General features: G+C 44.8%; 2 non-coding genes across 2 annotated transcripts; both read right to left on the bottom strand.

Annotated features, from left to right (window-relative positions):
- Positions 1 to 716: 716 nt before the first annotated feature.
- Positions 717 to 789, bottom strand: trnaf-gaa (transfer RNA phenylalanine (anticodon GAA)). The gene has a single exon. It is a non-coding gene; the product is annotated as a tRNA-Phe (tRNA).
- Positions 790 to 2,490: 1,701 nt separating this feature from the next.
- On the bottom strand, positions 2,491 to 2,563 carry trnav-cac (transfer RNA valine (anticodon CAC)). The gene has a single exon. It is a non-coding gene; the product is annotated as a tRNA-Val (tRNA).
- Between the last annotated feature and the right edge of the window lie 13,803 nt (positions 2,564 to 16,366).

The following is a 16,366-nucleotide window of genomic DNA, read 5'->3' on the forward strand; positions in this document are numbered from 1 at the left end:
GCACGAATGAAGGCAAAAAAAAGCCAATCGATGTGAACGAACGGCGCTTTACAGAGGAGTACTGCCTGACTGGATCGTTGATGAACGACAGAGGCCACTCCGACCTCTTCTTGGTTTTCTTCAATGACTTACTAAGGATCTTCTTCACATTCGCCCATGCAGGGGAAGCCAGTTACACCAAAGCAAACGCAGGAAAGTGCATTTCAAGCAGAGACTAAGAGGGACTTGTTTACACTGAGAGTGGGCGGAGAATGGAACAATGCGCCCAGCCCTGTTGCTGGAGCCGATTCTTGATGAGCTCTTGGGCTCACTAAGAGGCCCCCGCTGGATGCTAATCTTTCTGTTGTTCTTGCAGGTCCTGCGCTGCTTTTGAGCCGACAGAGCTCGTCCTGGTCTGTCGGCACAGCCCAATTGCAAATGATCGGCTCCGCGTACAGAAGGAACGTGCGTTTGGTACAAGAGTGCACGAAGGCACCGGAAATACATTGGGAACAAATGACCGGTCGCTCAAGACCTCTGTGAAGTACAGGAGCGTGCAAAACGAGGCTGTTTCCGCCCCGTCTCGAACCGGGGACCTTTCGCGTGTTAGGCGAAACACTACGGAAACCTGCAGGGATCGCTGCTGGTGTCTCGCTTGTGTTTCGGGCTGAGAAAGAGACGCGTCACTTTAGGCAGGTGGCGCTGGAGAGAGGAACAAAGGGCGCGATGAAACAAAATGCCAAAACCCGGGATCGAACCAGGGACCTTTAGATCTTCAGTCTAACGCTCTCCCAACTGAGCTATTTTGGCGGTGCGCAAAGCCCACAGCCACCTGCTCCAGCCTTCCTGTGTTGTGGCATGAGCGCACCAAGAGTAGCGGGAGAGTGTTGCAGGAATGTCACTCAGAAGGAAAGCCACCCAGCTGCGCCCTCTGAGCTCTGTCCAGCGCATCTTCCTCGCATGGACTCCTGCCTGCGACGGGCAGGAAACAATTAGCAAGAACAGAACGACACCCCATGGGTGTCTCATGACCGCACCTTAGGTTGTGATACGTGCAGGTGTGAGGGGTTGCCGGGCTACTTTGGAGCAGAGCTCGGGCGGAGGGGGGCAGACAAAGAGGTGACACCTCAAGGTCTGCATGATCACAGCTCTCCGCGCCCCAGGCTTCCGCTCGATAAGCTACTGGACACACCCACCCCTCCTCACACAGACCGTGGAAAAGCCCCCGAGTGGGAGGGCTCTCTCTTCCTCCCAGGAGCTCTTGGACACGACGCACAGACAGGGCGCGGGGAGCCGCCGCCTGCAAACACGGCTCCAGGCGGGACTCCACTCCGCAGGAGCCGCAGAGCAGAGGAGATGAGGGCAGCTTAGCTCCTGTGCAGAGACCTGAGCTGTTGTTGCTGTGGATGCTGTCTTTTCTGCACTCGGGGTAGGAGTGAATGTTGAGTTGCCCTTAGAAATGAAGCAGAGCACTTCAACGGCACGGGTGTGTGTGCGCGCCCTGGTGATTCTGGGAGACAGATCGAACCTGGGCTAAAAGAGAGGGGGCTTAGCCCTCTTCCATTTGCAAGTTCAAAGTTGTACAACCCATTTGTATCTGCTAGGCGGCGCAGTCGTCGTGCACAAAACGCTTTGAAAAGCGTCAAAGGCAAGTCATTCCGAGTTGGTCGTTTGTGTTTTCCGTTCAGACGCGAAATGCTGAAATGATCTCTCGGCTCCTCGGTTGTCATTTCTGCTCCGTAAAGGGATCACAGCACGCGTCGGCTTCCAGCATGCTGGTTGGGGACACGATGCCGGGGGTTGGAGAAAGCGATGTCTTCCTCGTTAGTATAGTGGCAAGTATCCCCGCCTGTCACGCGGGAGACCGGGGTTTGATTCCCTGACGGGGAGTAGCTTTTCTTTCACCTCCTTAGAGAAATGACTGCCTTTCACTTCTCTGTTTTCTTTCACAGCGTCGTGCACCTTTTCATTGCTCTCCCTTTCAGAGCCTCCGCACGGCACACGACTCGACATCAGGAAGCACATTGAAGTGAAAGCAGGAAGCGCTGCGACATGCACTGTGCAGATCCCGCCACACTAAGAGGTGAGTGGGTCTGTTCGATGCACAAAGAACGCTTTGAGAAGCGTCAAAGGCAAGTCATTCCGAGTTGGTCGTTTGTGTTTTCCGTTCAGACGCGAAATGCTGAAATGATCTCTCGGCTCCTCGGTTGTCATTTCTGCTCCGTAAAGGAATCACAGCACGCGTCGGCTTCCAGCACGGTGGGTCGGGACACGATGCCGGGGGTCGGAGAGAGCGATGTCTTCCTCGTTAGTATAGGACCTGTCACCTGTCCCCACCTGTCACGCGGGAGACTGGGGTGCATCAGGACGCGCCTTGAAGTGAAAGCAGGATGCGCTGTGACATGCACTGTGCAGATCCCGCCACACTAAGAGGTGGGTCCAGTGGGTCTGTTCGATCACAGCGCTAGGCGAATCCCCAATCCCCTTTTGTGCCTGGCAACAAAAGATGTCTGTTTCCGCCCGGTTTCGAACCGGGGACCTTTCGCGTGTGAGGCGAACGTGATAACCACTACACTACGGAAACGGTGGTAAGACGTGCCCAGCGGCCCAGCCCTGAGCTTCGCCAATGCGATTCAGCTGCTTCCAGTGCCTTTATTGGAGTGCGCTGATGGACCGTGCTCTCTCTCCAGAGACCAGCACGCCTGTCATGGACGGAGCAGGAAAGGCGGCGCCACATTCTACAGCCCTCTCCACGCAATCGACGAAATCGGGCTACTGAAGTGGAGAAAATCGCCTCTCCAGAAAGTGCAAATATCATCTTGGAGACTATAAATCCTATTGCCGAAGGTCAGCCCTGTCTACCAGAGTAACCCTCCCACAGCGATGATCAGCTCGTCTCACACGCGAGAAGTTTCGGTTGGAAACAAGCGCCCCCTCTTCTCGCACGTTTTGCACGTTCGAGTAGTTTTAATGCGGCTCTTTCGTACACGGTGCTGATCTTTTGGAAAGCAGGAGGCAAAACCGAGTCGAACCGCCTGGGTGAAAACCAGGAACCCTAACCGCTAGACTATATGGCAGCGAACAACCATGCTGTTCCCGGCATCATGCAAGCAAACTACATAAATATGAGAAAACACGCAAGAGAGTTGTCACTCAGAGTGTCGAAGGGTCGATGTATACTGGGGCTCAGTTGAAATGCAACGTCAGGACTTTTCCGAATTATGTCACACGAAGAGAGCACAGTCCTTTCCGCGTGTGTCTCGGTAACTCACTGTGATCGTATAGTGGTCAGTACTTTGCGTCGTGGCCGCAACAACCCCGGTTCGAATCCGGGTCACGGCAGAATAGGGGCGTCTGCTTTTACTACTCGCACGAATGAAGGCAAAAAAAAGCCAATCGACGTGAACGAACGGCGCTTTACAGAGGAGTACTGCCTGACTGGATCGTTGATGAACGACAGAGGCCACTCCGACCTCTTCTCGGTTTTCTTCAATGACTTACTAAGGATCTTCTTCACATTCGCCCATGCAGGGGAAGCCAGTTACACCAAAGCAAACGCAGGAAAGTGCATTTCAAGCAGAGACCAGGAGGGACTTGTTTACACCGAGAGTGGGCGGAGAATGGAACAATGCGCCCAGCCCTGTTGCTGGAGCCGATTCTTGATGAGCTCTTGGGCTCACTAAGAGGCCCCCGCTGGATGCTAATCTTTCTGTTGTTCTTGCAGGTCCTGCGCTGCTTTTGAGCCGACAGAGCTCGACCTGGTCTGTTGGCACAGCCCAATTACAAATGATTGGCTCCGCGTACAGAAGGAACGTGCGTTTGGTACAAGAGTGCACGAAGGCACCGGAACAAATGAGCGGTCGCTCAAGACCTCTGTGAAGTACAGGAGCGTGCAAAACGAGGCTGTTTCCACCTGGTCTCGAACCGGGGACCTTTCGCGTGTTAGGCGAATGTGATAGCCGCTACACTACGGAAACCTGAAGGGACTGTTGCTGGTGTCTTGCTTGCGTTTCGGGCTGAGAAAGGGACGCGTCACTTTAGGCAGGGGGCGCTGGAGAGAGGAACAAAGGGCGCGATGAAACAAAATACCGAAACCCGGGATCTTCAGATCTTCAGTCTAACGCTCTCCCAACTGAGCTATTTCGGCGGTGCGCAAAGCCCACAGCCACCTGCTCCAGCCTTCCTGTGTTGTGGCATGAGCGCACCAAGAGTAGCGGGAGAGTGTTGCAGGAACGTCACTCAGAAGGAAAGCCACCCAGCTGCGCCCTCTGAGCTCTGTCCAGCGCATCTTCCTCGCATGGACTCCTGCCTGCGACGGGCAGGAAACAATTAGCAAGAACAGAACGACACCCCATGGGTGTCTCATGACCGCACCTTAGGTTGTGACACGTGCAGGTGTGAGGGGTTGCCGGGCTACTTTGGAGCAGAGCTTGGGCGGAGGGGGGGCGGGAAAGCAGACAAAGAGGTGACACCTCAAGGTCTGCACGATCACAGCTCTCCGCCGCCCCAGGCTTCCGCTCGATAAGCTACTGGACACACCCGCCCCTCCTCACACAGACCGTGGAAAAGCCCCCGAGTGGGAGGGCTCTCTCTTCCTCCCAGGAGCTCTTGGACACGACGCACAGACAGGGCGCGGGGAGCCGCAGCCTGCAAACACGGCTCCAGGCAGGACTCCACTCCGCAGGAGCCGCAGAGCAGAGGAGATGAGGGCAGCTTAGCTCCTGTGCAGAGACCTGAGCTGTTGTTGCTGTGGATGCTGTCTTTTCTGCACTCGGGGTAGGACATCAGGAAGCACATTGAAGCGCTGCGACATGCACTGTACAGATCCCGCCACTACTGGGCCCGATTTCCCCGGATCGAAACCGGGCGGAAACAGGCCCGTTTCGTTTGTTGCCACGCACACTGTTTAGGGATTCGCCTAGCGCTGTGATCGAACAGACCCACTCACCTCTTAGTGTGGCGGGTCTGCACAGTGGATGTCGCAGCGCATCCTGCTTTCACTTCAATGCATGTCCTGATGAACCCTGGTCTCCCGGGTGACAGGTGGGGATACTTGCCACTATACTAACGAGGAAGACATCGCTCTCTGCTTAGTGTGCAAAACACTTACTTGCAGCATTGTGGGTGCTGTGGTTTAAATGCTATTGGTTTGTGAACAGAATACCCCTATCCCAGTACATTGTGCCACATTAAATAAACACACGAGAAAAAGAGATTCAGAACGCAAAGCTGTGTCAGTGTTCTGTGTAAAAAATCGGTTTGAACATCATGGGAGCTGTGTTTAATAAGCTGCTGAGTAAAGAATATTTTAATCTTCTTGCTGTCAGTAGTATTTTGCATATAGTTGACTCTTACCTGAATGAAAACAGGACGTAAAGGAAGGGTTTCAGAATTCAGACAAAGCTTTATTCCCGTGCTTACAGTCTGGGTAATTGGAGACTGCACAGTTATGCTTCCTATGGTCATATACGGGTTTTTCGCATGAAGCCGTATTGAACAGTATTTCTCGCGTTGTGAACTTGTGTATACAGCGGTCCCCCGGGTTCCAGTTAGTGCGTAATTACTCATCGATGAAAAACCGGAGGTTTAAAAAAAGATAATTAGCTCACTGATACTTTGATGTAGAGGCTGTGGAAATATCCACGTCGTGGTCTTTAAAATGCATTTGGTTTGAAGGCGTTCTGTGCTTCCGTTGCGAAGATATGGACAAAAGAATATTCGTGCTTGGTCCAAAAAAATGTAATATAAACGAAAAAGTAAAGGCTGAGAAAGCATTCACAATGTATTTTATGCACAAAGCAAGTATTCTCGCGATTCTAAGAGGTTTCGTGTAAACGCTACAGGCGTGCCAAAATCGTTTTCGAACTTCAAGCTAACTTTACCCCGGTAGATATCATATAATGTTTTTGTATCCACGCAAAATCTCGCATGAAGTTGATAAACTTTGCTTGTAACATATTTAACAAGGCACAGTGCCAAACTATTAAAATACATCAGAAAATAACCCAAACTCATCTAATTGATGTATTTGAAACGAACGGGTGGGAGACTTTAATATGGCGTTCTGGAAATTCACTTTTAGGAGTTTTCGGAAGTCTGGACCCAGATATACAGTGAGGGAGGAGTGCTTGACTTCCTGCTTTCAGCTCGTGCATTGTTTCTACGTGTGAAAACCAACAGAGAGAGCTTTATCGGTTCACAGAAACGTCCCAGCAGTTTTCTAGGTTAAGAGGGAAGAATAAATGTAATAAATGGAGATGTTATTGCTGCTGGGGAGTATGAAGGCGGTTTAGCGAGGCGGTGGCGTGTGGAGGGAGGAGACGCGCATTCCGCACGGGCAGCGCAGAGCAACGAGTCACACCTGCTGCGCGCTGAGTCCTGTCCTATATAACCGCTGAGCCCGGACACAGCCTCTCCAGCCAGTGCTGGAGTTTTTTTTTTTAAATAATACTTCAGAAAGTGCAGGAACTGACTCTTTTGCTCAGTTGAGGCTATAGGAATCTGTGTTTCTTTTCAGGCTGTCAGGAATAGCGCTTATTATATTTATTTCTCAGGCTAAACAGTATAATTGGGCTGAATTACAGTTAAACACCTAGTTTAGGAAGATCAAGGATGAGTTAGGGAAGACAGAGGTGGAGACTAATGGAAGTTATGAAAGCCATTAATGGGTTGTCTCTGCTTGAGCTTGATTTAGACCTTAGTAGTGCAAAGTCTAGGGGTTAATTGCAACAAACTGAAAGTGAAGTACTAACAGGCGTTCAACCCGTGTTTAGTACGCAGCTGTGGTCTGAAGTTGTGCTCCACCTTAAGTCCCATTGCAACGAACGTTGCTGCTGTGCTTAGTCCAGCACCGTACTAAACCTGTTCTCAATTGCAACGAACACAGAGTAATAGTTGTTGCCCTCTAGAAGTGACTAAACTAGTGAATTATTTTAAACCACCTCTTAATATGGCTTGAGCAACTTAGTACCATACTTGGTGTAACGATGAATTGCATTAGAAGGCTCCAGAATATAGTGGAAATAATAGTTACCACGTACTGAATTTATGCATCTGCTTGACAACATTGTAATACTTAATTAAAATTGCTTAACACTCATACCACATTTATTCATAATGAAGTTGATTAATATGTGTATTTACAAAAGTGACATTTACTAATTATTGTAGCGGCGAGGCTTAATAATAAGGCAGAATTAAGTGTTTCTGAGCTTCCCAAATGAGGCCCCATTTCTCTGTTCATCTCTGTGGTGCAGCCACAGAGAAACTATTCATGCAAGATGTTTTCTTTTGATAAGGACAGCTCCCACAGGGGGATGCACTTAGCTAAGCCTGGCTATCATGATCAATGGTCATCCATTGGCGCCTATCTGTCTAGGGAGTGCGAGTTGGACATCTGGACTGCATTACTAAGTGTCAGGACTAAGTGACTCATATCTCACCTTGATCAACCAATCAGGGACTGGTAGGGCCGAGTAACCCACGTGGGACTCTGATGCCCATGGAACTTTCAGCCAATCAATGAGCTGAAGTTCCTCCAGGTAAAAACAGGCAACACAGAGAGCCTGTAAGATTCAGATTAAGATTCAGAAGGGATTCTGGAGAGGATTCTGTGGACTGTTCTAAAGGGAATTCAAAGGAGAATTCCAGGGCAGGACGGCCCAAGAGCAGAAGGCTCCCAAGGGCAGGACATCCTCGCAGCGCGCCTCCTGACCATCCTGAGACTCAGCCCAGACAACCACGGAACGGCCAGTGTGTCCGAGTGCCAGAACCTTCCTTTGTTCTAAGAGTCTAGAGTGGAGGTTGCCAGAGAGTAACCAGCAGCAGGCCTCGTGAACAGGTCGGAATTGTGGACAGCTGAATCACTATTCAGAACTAGCTCTTCATTAGGAACGAACCGGTCCTCTTCCTGACTTGCTGGGACCCACAGTCATCTTTTCTCCTGTGCACAAACTTTGCTAGTTAAAGCCAACACTAACTAGCCGGTCAGTGAGCATCAGCAGCGCACCGTCGCAAGCCGCACAGCACAGCCTGGCACGGAGCCAGAGAGCGCGGATTGGACAGCAACAGCCTGCAACTGTTTCTTTGTGCCCGAGGGAGATCTGAATCCCCAGAGATTGGATGAGTATTCAACTTCAATGCATTACAGCTCGAGAATTCAATTGTTATCCCAACCAGTTGATATCAATTTAATTCCTAAGAGTTATGTACTTGTTTGAGTATCTAATGTAGAAGTTGTAACCAAGTTCACTTTACGAAACGATCTTAATGAATGATATACTGAACGTATGTCCTCTTGATATGTGTAACTCTTTGTAACTGATTGAATATATATCTTTTGTATTCTGATAACCCTCTCGATAAGATCTGTTAGTTTAAGGCATATTCTATGTATTAATAAATGTATCCTCGTGTATTAGTACCTGTGTGTGTGCGTTGTTTGAGTTATGTCGCATGGTTGGATTCTAAAGCCATCAAAAGAATCAACTTTGTGATTTACTGCTACAATTAATAATTGTCTCAGTAAATGCCCAAACCCTACAGAACTGGTGCCTTCAGAGAGCCACTACATTACATTTTGGCTATGGCAACGTTACATATTTGGCGTCCCTGAATGGCTATGAATCACTACATTATGTTGAATGTTAATCATTAATAGTAGCTGTGAAGTTTAAGGTGCTAGGGAGTGAAGAGAACAGAACTTAAACTATTATTTATATAAATGTAGCGTGAGGCTTTAATGTGTTCTATAAAATCGAGGAGTCAACTGGATAGATTTGTTAAATATTTTAGTGATGGGTCTCCGTATTTGTGGTTATCGGAGGAAAGCAGGGATGAGGAGGAAATAGGTGGCAGCCAAGCATGTTAAAGGAAAAAACTCGGCATCTTAAGTGATTTATGATGGTTTACAGTCCCTTTTCTGTCCTGTGGCTGTGATCCAATGACTGTGTTGAAACAGCCAGGGTTGTGCTAGCTCTTGATGGACTGGTATGCAAACCAAATGACAGACAAGCAAAGCAATGTTTTACAATTCTGAAAGCTCGTTCAATGTGGCTTCTTGTGTTCTTATGACTCCTGTTATAGTGCTGGTCTTGTAATGTTGTTGGATTGTGCGCAGGTGTCAGAAGATACCGTCATAAAGGATAGGCACGACTTGGCAAAACAACACGCCAGCAAGCACTTCCCCACTTTGAAGGAAGATGTTGGAACTGATTTAAAGAGCTTAATCTGAACTGACACAGGAGAGAGAGAGAAAATCAAAGTTCTGAAAAGTAAGCACAAGGCACACCCTGCTAAAGAAATGTATTGCCTTAAAAAAAATGCTTAGAAGGTCAGAGGAACAATTGTTGTGTTGTTTTTTTTTTTGCTCAAGTATTTTTATAAGTTTAATTTCCAGTTCTGTTAAAAATAAAACTTAACTTTACTGATTATTAGTCGGTGTCTTTTGTAACGATTTAGCTGTAATGATGTCTGCTTATTCATCTGGAGTGTTAAACAAAATTAATTCTGCAATAATACAGTAGTGTTTAATTTCAAATGCACAGCTGCTGTTCTCATTTGTTTCATGACTAATTATAATTGGGTATCTCATTTATAACTATGTAGCCTCATCAGGTGAATTGTCGACTAAATGCAATTCTTAAATTAAAAACTAACTGATTTGTCAGGAAATTTAGTTTGAATATAAATGAGAAACAGAAAAGTAATTGTATATTAATGTGGCCTACATATTATTCTACTAATCTGAACTGTTCTGATGTACAGTCCTCTCCAGTTCGGGCTAATTAGTACAACAATGCCGAGCCCTTGGAACCGGATTAAGCACAAGTTGAGCTGAGCTCCAACTTTGTTCCACATGTTTTTTGCTGCAATTGAACTTGGAGCGGGAGATGATCTTCAGAATGTACCATACTAACTTAGTAAGCGGCTGTGTTTTAACTCGGGAAGTCCATTGCATTTGACCCTATGGGTTTATATACATGTGTTTCTCTGCATACACTACCATGAGGGAGGAATGGTGAGTTAGAGGGAGGGCACCAGTTTGGTTTATCAAGAATTCACCAAACTGAGTAGAACTACAGATCCAACCATTCAAAATGTGCAAGGTATGCTGCAGTAAATCGCAGTGCTCGTTCCGCAAAGAACTGCAGGATACCGCATGATGTATCGAAGTAGGGTGGAATATCTTGTAAAACCACCAGGTGGAGCTATGAAAGCTCTCATGTGAAGCATTTGGGCTGTTGCCAGAAAACACTTGGTTTTGAATCCCTGTCAATGCTGAGGGACAATCTTTTGTCTATTACAGAATTTAACAGTCTAAATGGCATATACAATTTAATAAGTTTAAGCTTTGTATTACATTGTTAAACATTAAACTGATTAAACAGTACACTGAAGTGTTATAGAGGACACAAATTGTGTATTTCCTCTTACATTAAAAAAACATTAATTTTAATGTGATATGAAAGATTAATAATGAATAACATTGGATAGGCTGTAAGCTCAAAATATTACTGTAGTCCACTTTCTTTCTAAACATCTGCATCAATTTGTCTCATTCACCCATGATTACTTAAACATTCTGCCTGCCCTTTTCAGCTATAGCTTTGTTTGAACCCAGCTCCTGGCATGAGTTTTCCTTTAACAAAACATTTCTTTGAAAAACTAAAATACTAAATTATATTGATTTGTTGCTATTTCTAAATATCACAACATGTTCAAAGTTAAGTGATTTATTAATAACAACTAATAATTTCAAACTGCTTGTATTCTAAAATTGTATTTTGTTTGGGGTGATTTGTCACTGTTTTCACAATCTTGAATTTATTAAACATCTGAGATATGGTGTTCTATACCTCTGTTTACTTTCTGAAACTCCATCGATATTTCCTGTTTTCACACAGATAAGAATAAACTGCACGTGCAAATCTTTTCACAAGTGTAAAGATGTTCTGTGCTCAATAGCTCTTTAACACAGTGCACATTATGTCATATCTTTAAACATCAGTTGAAGCATTCTGAAGTCTGACAGTCGTAAAAAGTTACCAAATAGTATTGGTGAAACTGTTACCTGTCCTGGATAAAACGATTAGAAAATAGTTGGATTTACACTTGTAAGAAACTTTCTGATTTTAATGGGATATGGAAGATATTAATAATAAATGATTGGATGGTCTAAATGGAAGATGTATAGAGGAGACATGTTGAGTCTTTTCTTTTCAGCTTGAAATTAACTTTTGCCTACTATGTATATTCCATTGCAGCCATTTTAATGCAACGCAGCTCCATACTTCTCACAAAGTCTAGGCTAGGTGTTACACCCCACTGTGTTTATGTAGATTAGACAGTTCTACTTGGGGAGGGGAAGGAACTTTCAGTTTTCTGGTGTCATTGTTGGCCTTTAACATAAGGCAACCAACAATCAAATGTCCTGTTTTTTCTTAAGTTGAACAAAGATGTGCCACATGCATACAGTGTCATGTTGCATATTTTTAATGCTACTACAGTACAGCTTGTGGGAAATACATTTGTCCTGTATCAAAGTTTAACTTACCCTACATTACAAACTGAGTGAATTCAACAGAATCGACGGCTAAAAGCAACATGTCAAAATGTTCCCAAAATAACAAAAAGTGAACGAGTTGAGGATTCGATAATAGAGTAATCATAACAATAACTCCTTTTGCCTCTGGACCAGTCAAAATTTATGGATGTGGTTCACCCCCAGTCCCAAAATTGCTAAACAGAAGAGTGGCGTAGCGGTCGGCTCTGGCTGTCCCCTCTGTGCCGACACACTGCACGTTCAATCCCTCCTTCTCTTGACTGATGGGCAAAAGGTGGACATCTGGGAGAACTGTACGTGGCATCTGTGAGTTCTGCTGTGTAGATGGTGCTTCCTGAGGGGAGAGAGACAGTGGGGACGGCACCAGCCAATTCATTAGTGGTGGTGAGCAGAGAGGACAGGATGGAGTGTCCTGAAGGGGTGTGCTCTGCTGGGGGTGGAGGGTTGTATGGAGATACGCATTGCACCAGGTACATCAACCTGTGTGGCAGGGAGGGGCACTTTTCAGGAGATGAAGGTCTGTTTGGAGACGGCTGACACCCTAGTGTTTGACTGCTGGAACATACAGATGCAGCCATTCAAAATGCGTGGGCGATACCGCATTATTTTCCGGTACGCTGTACGCAGTCTACCGCAAGTTACCGTAAATTCTCCTATAATACGGCAAGCAAAATAATAGTATCCGGAATTTCCGCAAGGTGGAGCTAATAAAGCTCAACCTCTCATGTTTGAGCTGTCGCCATCAAAGTCTTTAACGAAGATATTACTAATAGTAGTAATAATGAATGACCTTGGACAAGCTGTAAGTGTAAACTCAAAGTATTGGCCTGGTCAACATTCTTTTTTTCATTGACCGTCTTTGTAAAATTAACACCACAGCATTTCGCAATCATGCATTTGTTTCCAATCATGCAAAGTACAGTAGTTTTTGAGAATCAATTCACCATGCCTTTCACATGCTCATAAAAGAGATTGATTTAGGAACCTAAACATATTACCGTATGCAAACTGTACTGTATACAGTATGTATATGTATATTTAATGTCTTAACTGTGCCCTTTAAGTATTGAATATTTATATGGAATTTTACCACTAAAGGGAAATCTTGGTGCCTGAGCATAAAAAGAATTGGTGCATACTGCAACGCGTGTGAAGGCCATAAACGATATTAATTTTTGAACTTAAACATACAGTATATGGCTGGTCTCGGTACTTTAAAGAAAACATACACACCAGTATTCCATTTCTCACTAAACATTTTAAGCATCGAAGTCTTTAACTAACGTGATACCGGAGTCAACAAGCATACTTTTAGAATTCGATTAAAAGGGAATATAATATGGAATCGCGTATCTCAAGAAATTAATAACGATATGATTATAGTCGTGTACTGCGACAGGGCTGTGTAGGGCTGTTTCGCCTCTCTCTTCATGCGACTTCCCTTGTAGCCCACTGGTCTATGTGCCCGATGACCAACTCACGGGTTGTGTGTTCAAATCCAGCTGGTGCTGGACTTTTCTTTTAACAAACATTTCTTTGAAAAAATAGAATAGCAATATTATGGACAATCAATTGACTTTTATATTTCAAAATATCACAACATGATCGATTCTAAGTCATTTTTGATAACAATGAATAGTCACCTTCTTCCCTTCTGACAACGGTCCCTGCTTCTGCTTCCTGCTTCTATTGTGTGTGTGTGTGTAATAGAGTAAATTTTTATAGAGAAATGGAGGCTGGACAGTATGCGTTACAATATAAACATTTATATTGATTTAAATCGTGTTTTGATTTAAATCGCAAACGCATGTTTAATTATATGTGTTTTTTTAATCATAATCAGACTAATGCAACATAAATTGATACAGTATCTTTGTCTTCTAAGTATCTTAATAAACTTTCAGCATAGCTTTCTACCCGTTTAGATTTATTTTTCTTGGGATTTTGGGATCAAACGTGGAAGGATTAGATTGTAATCGTTTTTATTTTTCAAATACGTTTTAGAGAAGTGTAATCTATACCTGCCCAGACTGTACGCCTTCCTAAACCCCGCCCTGACCACTTTCACTCCTGTCCTGCTCTTCCCCGCGCACCCCAGCCGGGCACTCTTCGGCCTCTGCCCGGGACGAATGTATATTTTGATCTTTACACCCGGCGTGGCACCGAGGGAGCGTCTGCATTTATAACTTCGTTTTTAAAATTAGTCAAGCAATATGAAGCATCTCCTTTTACTTTTAAGTCCCTTAAATACATTGAGCACAGCTTTCTCACCACTTAAGATTGCTTTTCGATACCATCCTTACACAAAGCAGAAACTTTCCGATGACTCACAGTACAAGTGGAAAGATTACAGATTTTAATAGTATTTTATAGTACTAAACTAGCGCTTCGTAGAAGGAGGCGCTCTTTTCCTCTAGTCTAACAGTCTGTCCACAAACAAAACATTCCTGTTAGACAAGAGGAATTGAAAAAAAAAAACAATTTTGTCAATGAAAACCAGTGTGTGTGTCTCTCTCTGCTGGATGTCCCTGTCACTCTCTGCTGAATGAATAAAATAATTTTATTGAAAACGCGTTTGCGATTGTCTGGTATTTACCTTGGTCCCTTTTAACTGTTTTTACAGTCTACAGTATTGCTTTGAGACGCCACTTTTAAAGGTGATATGTAAAATAAAATTTTTTATTATTGTTATGGAGAAACATGATCAGATTTTCCCTGGTTCAGAAAAAAAGATCTAAAGTGCTACATCTAACTTTCTTAATTCGATGTATTTAAAACAGTGAACTACTGCAGGTGTAACATAACATTCAGAAAAATTGTGGTGTTTGTTTAGATGAAACGTTCCTAAAACGTATAACGTAACAAAATTAAAGACTATTAAAATCTGTAATCTTTCCACTTGTACTGTGAGTCATCGGAAAGTTTCTGCTTTTTGTAAGGATGGTATCAAAAAGCAATCTTAAGTGGTGAGAAAGCTGTGCTCAATGTATTTAAGGGACTTAAAAGTAAAAGGAGATGCTTCATATTGCTTGACTAATTTTAAAAACTAAGTTATAAATGCAGATGCTCCCTCGGTGCCGCGCCGGGTGTAAATATCAAAATATACATACCCAACACTGATTGTACCCATCTGTCATGCAAATAAAACACCTTGAATTGAATTGAATTGAGGGAGAGAGGGGGGAAGGGAGAGAGAGATAACCAGGACTCAAGGCAAATAAGATACAATCCACAGGCATTCACAACAGCAACATATGAAACGTTTGCACGTATAGTTAAGTTATTACTTGGTTTTCAAAGTGCAATGAAATACAATATTGTTGTTGTTCCTGTTCTGGTTGTTTTTATCCTGTAAAGCGTTTTGAGAAGCCACCTTTAAAGGCGATATATACTGTAAAACCGCTGATTCTTATGGAATGTGTTCCGCAGGGGATTCAAATTTTTATTTATTTATTTTTTAATTGGGTATCTAAGGAAATCTCAGTGTAACTTTGTTCATGAACAAACAGTGGCATGTTACATTATTATTCGTTTTTTTGTTAACAAGGCTCGCCAGCTAATGTGAATCGAAACCTGTCTTGCTAGCTTTTAAAGTCGTGGATGTGTAAACGACAATTCAAATAGAGAAAAAAAGACCTGAATGACAAGATTTAATTAATGCACATCAGTAAATCAAGGGACAAAACAACTATTGCGCCCGGGTCCTCAATGGGCTTTGACGTGCTAATGCGGTGGTTTAACAGTCCGGGTGTGGCAAGCCTCTAATGTCTCCCGACTTCGGCAAAAGGCACCTGCCTTTCATTGGAAGACAATGAACATTCTAGCTGTACATGTGAATATAGCATAAATACACAAAGGGATTGGGTGAGCTCCCATCACAAAAAAAAAACTGCGAACCTGCACTACAGCGACCACAGTACAGTATGGAGACCAAGGCGTTTTACGGAAGAGACGGGGTGCTTCTGCCGCCCCAGCTTCCAAAGAGCGAAGGGTAAGCAAATACAGCAGACTTCATCTGAAATACGTGATTACAGCGTATATTACAAGGTATTATTGCCGTTTTGAATTTTAAATTCAATTATAATTATTTCTTCGTAGCCTGTTCTTCAAGAAAACACCGCACGGGCGAAACGATCTACCACCAGGAGAGTAAAAATGAAAGCGGTAAGACGGAAAAAAAGAAAAGTTTATTTTCACTTCTGTTCCGCGACTGATGAATACTACTGTGTGACTTTATTTCTTACATGAATTATGTTATTTTGCCACAGGCCGTGGGTCTCTACTCTCGGCCACTGGCCAGGGTGCCAACCTGTAGAAGCAGCATCTGTGTGGAGACATTTCGGCAGCAGCGGGAGCAGTACGATGCATTACTAGGGAGGACTGGGAGGCTAGAGACACTCCTGAAAATGCAGAGGAAGGAGACAGTATGTTCCAGCAGTCAAACAGTTGAGCAGCTGTCTCCCGAAAAGTGCCTCTCCCCGCCGCGCAGGTTGCAATGCCTGGCGGAAGCTCTGCCCCCCGCAGAGCACACACCGCCTCAGGACACTCCATCCCGGCCTCTCCGCACACCACCGCGCAGGAATTTGTTGATGCTGTCCCCGCCGTCTATCTCCCCCCAGGAAGCACCATTTACAGAGCGGAATTCACAGACGCCAGTGGGACGAATAATTCTCCCAGATATCCAACTACCCATCACTCAGGAGATGGAGGGGGGGTTGTACTTGCAGTGCATCGGCATAGACGGGAAAGCAAGAGCTGACCGCTACGCCGCCCTCGTGTTTCGAAATCTTGCGACTTTTGAAATTTACTGGGGGTGGACCACGT

The sequence above is a fragment of the Lepisosteus platostomus genome, chromosome 5 (assembly GCF_059453375.1).
Source record: "Lepisosteus platostomus isolate fLepPlt1 chromosome 5, fLepPlt1.hap1, whole genome shotgun sequence".
Lineage (NCBI taxonomy): Eukaryota > Metazoa > Chordata > Actinopteri > Semionotiformes > Lepisosteidae > Lepisosteus > Lepisosteus platostomus.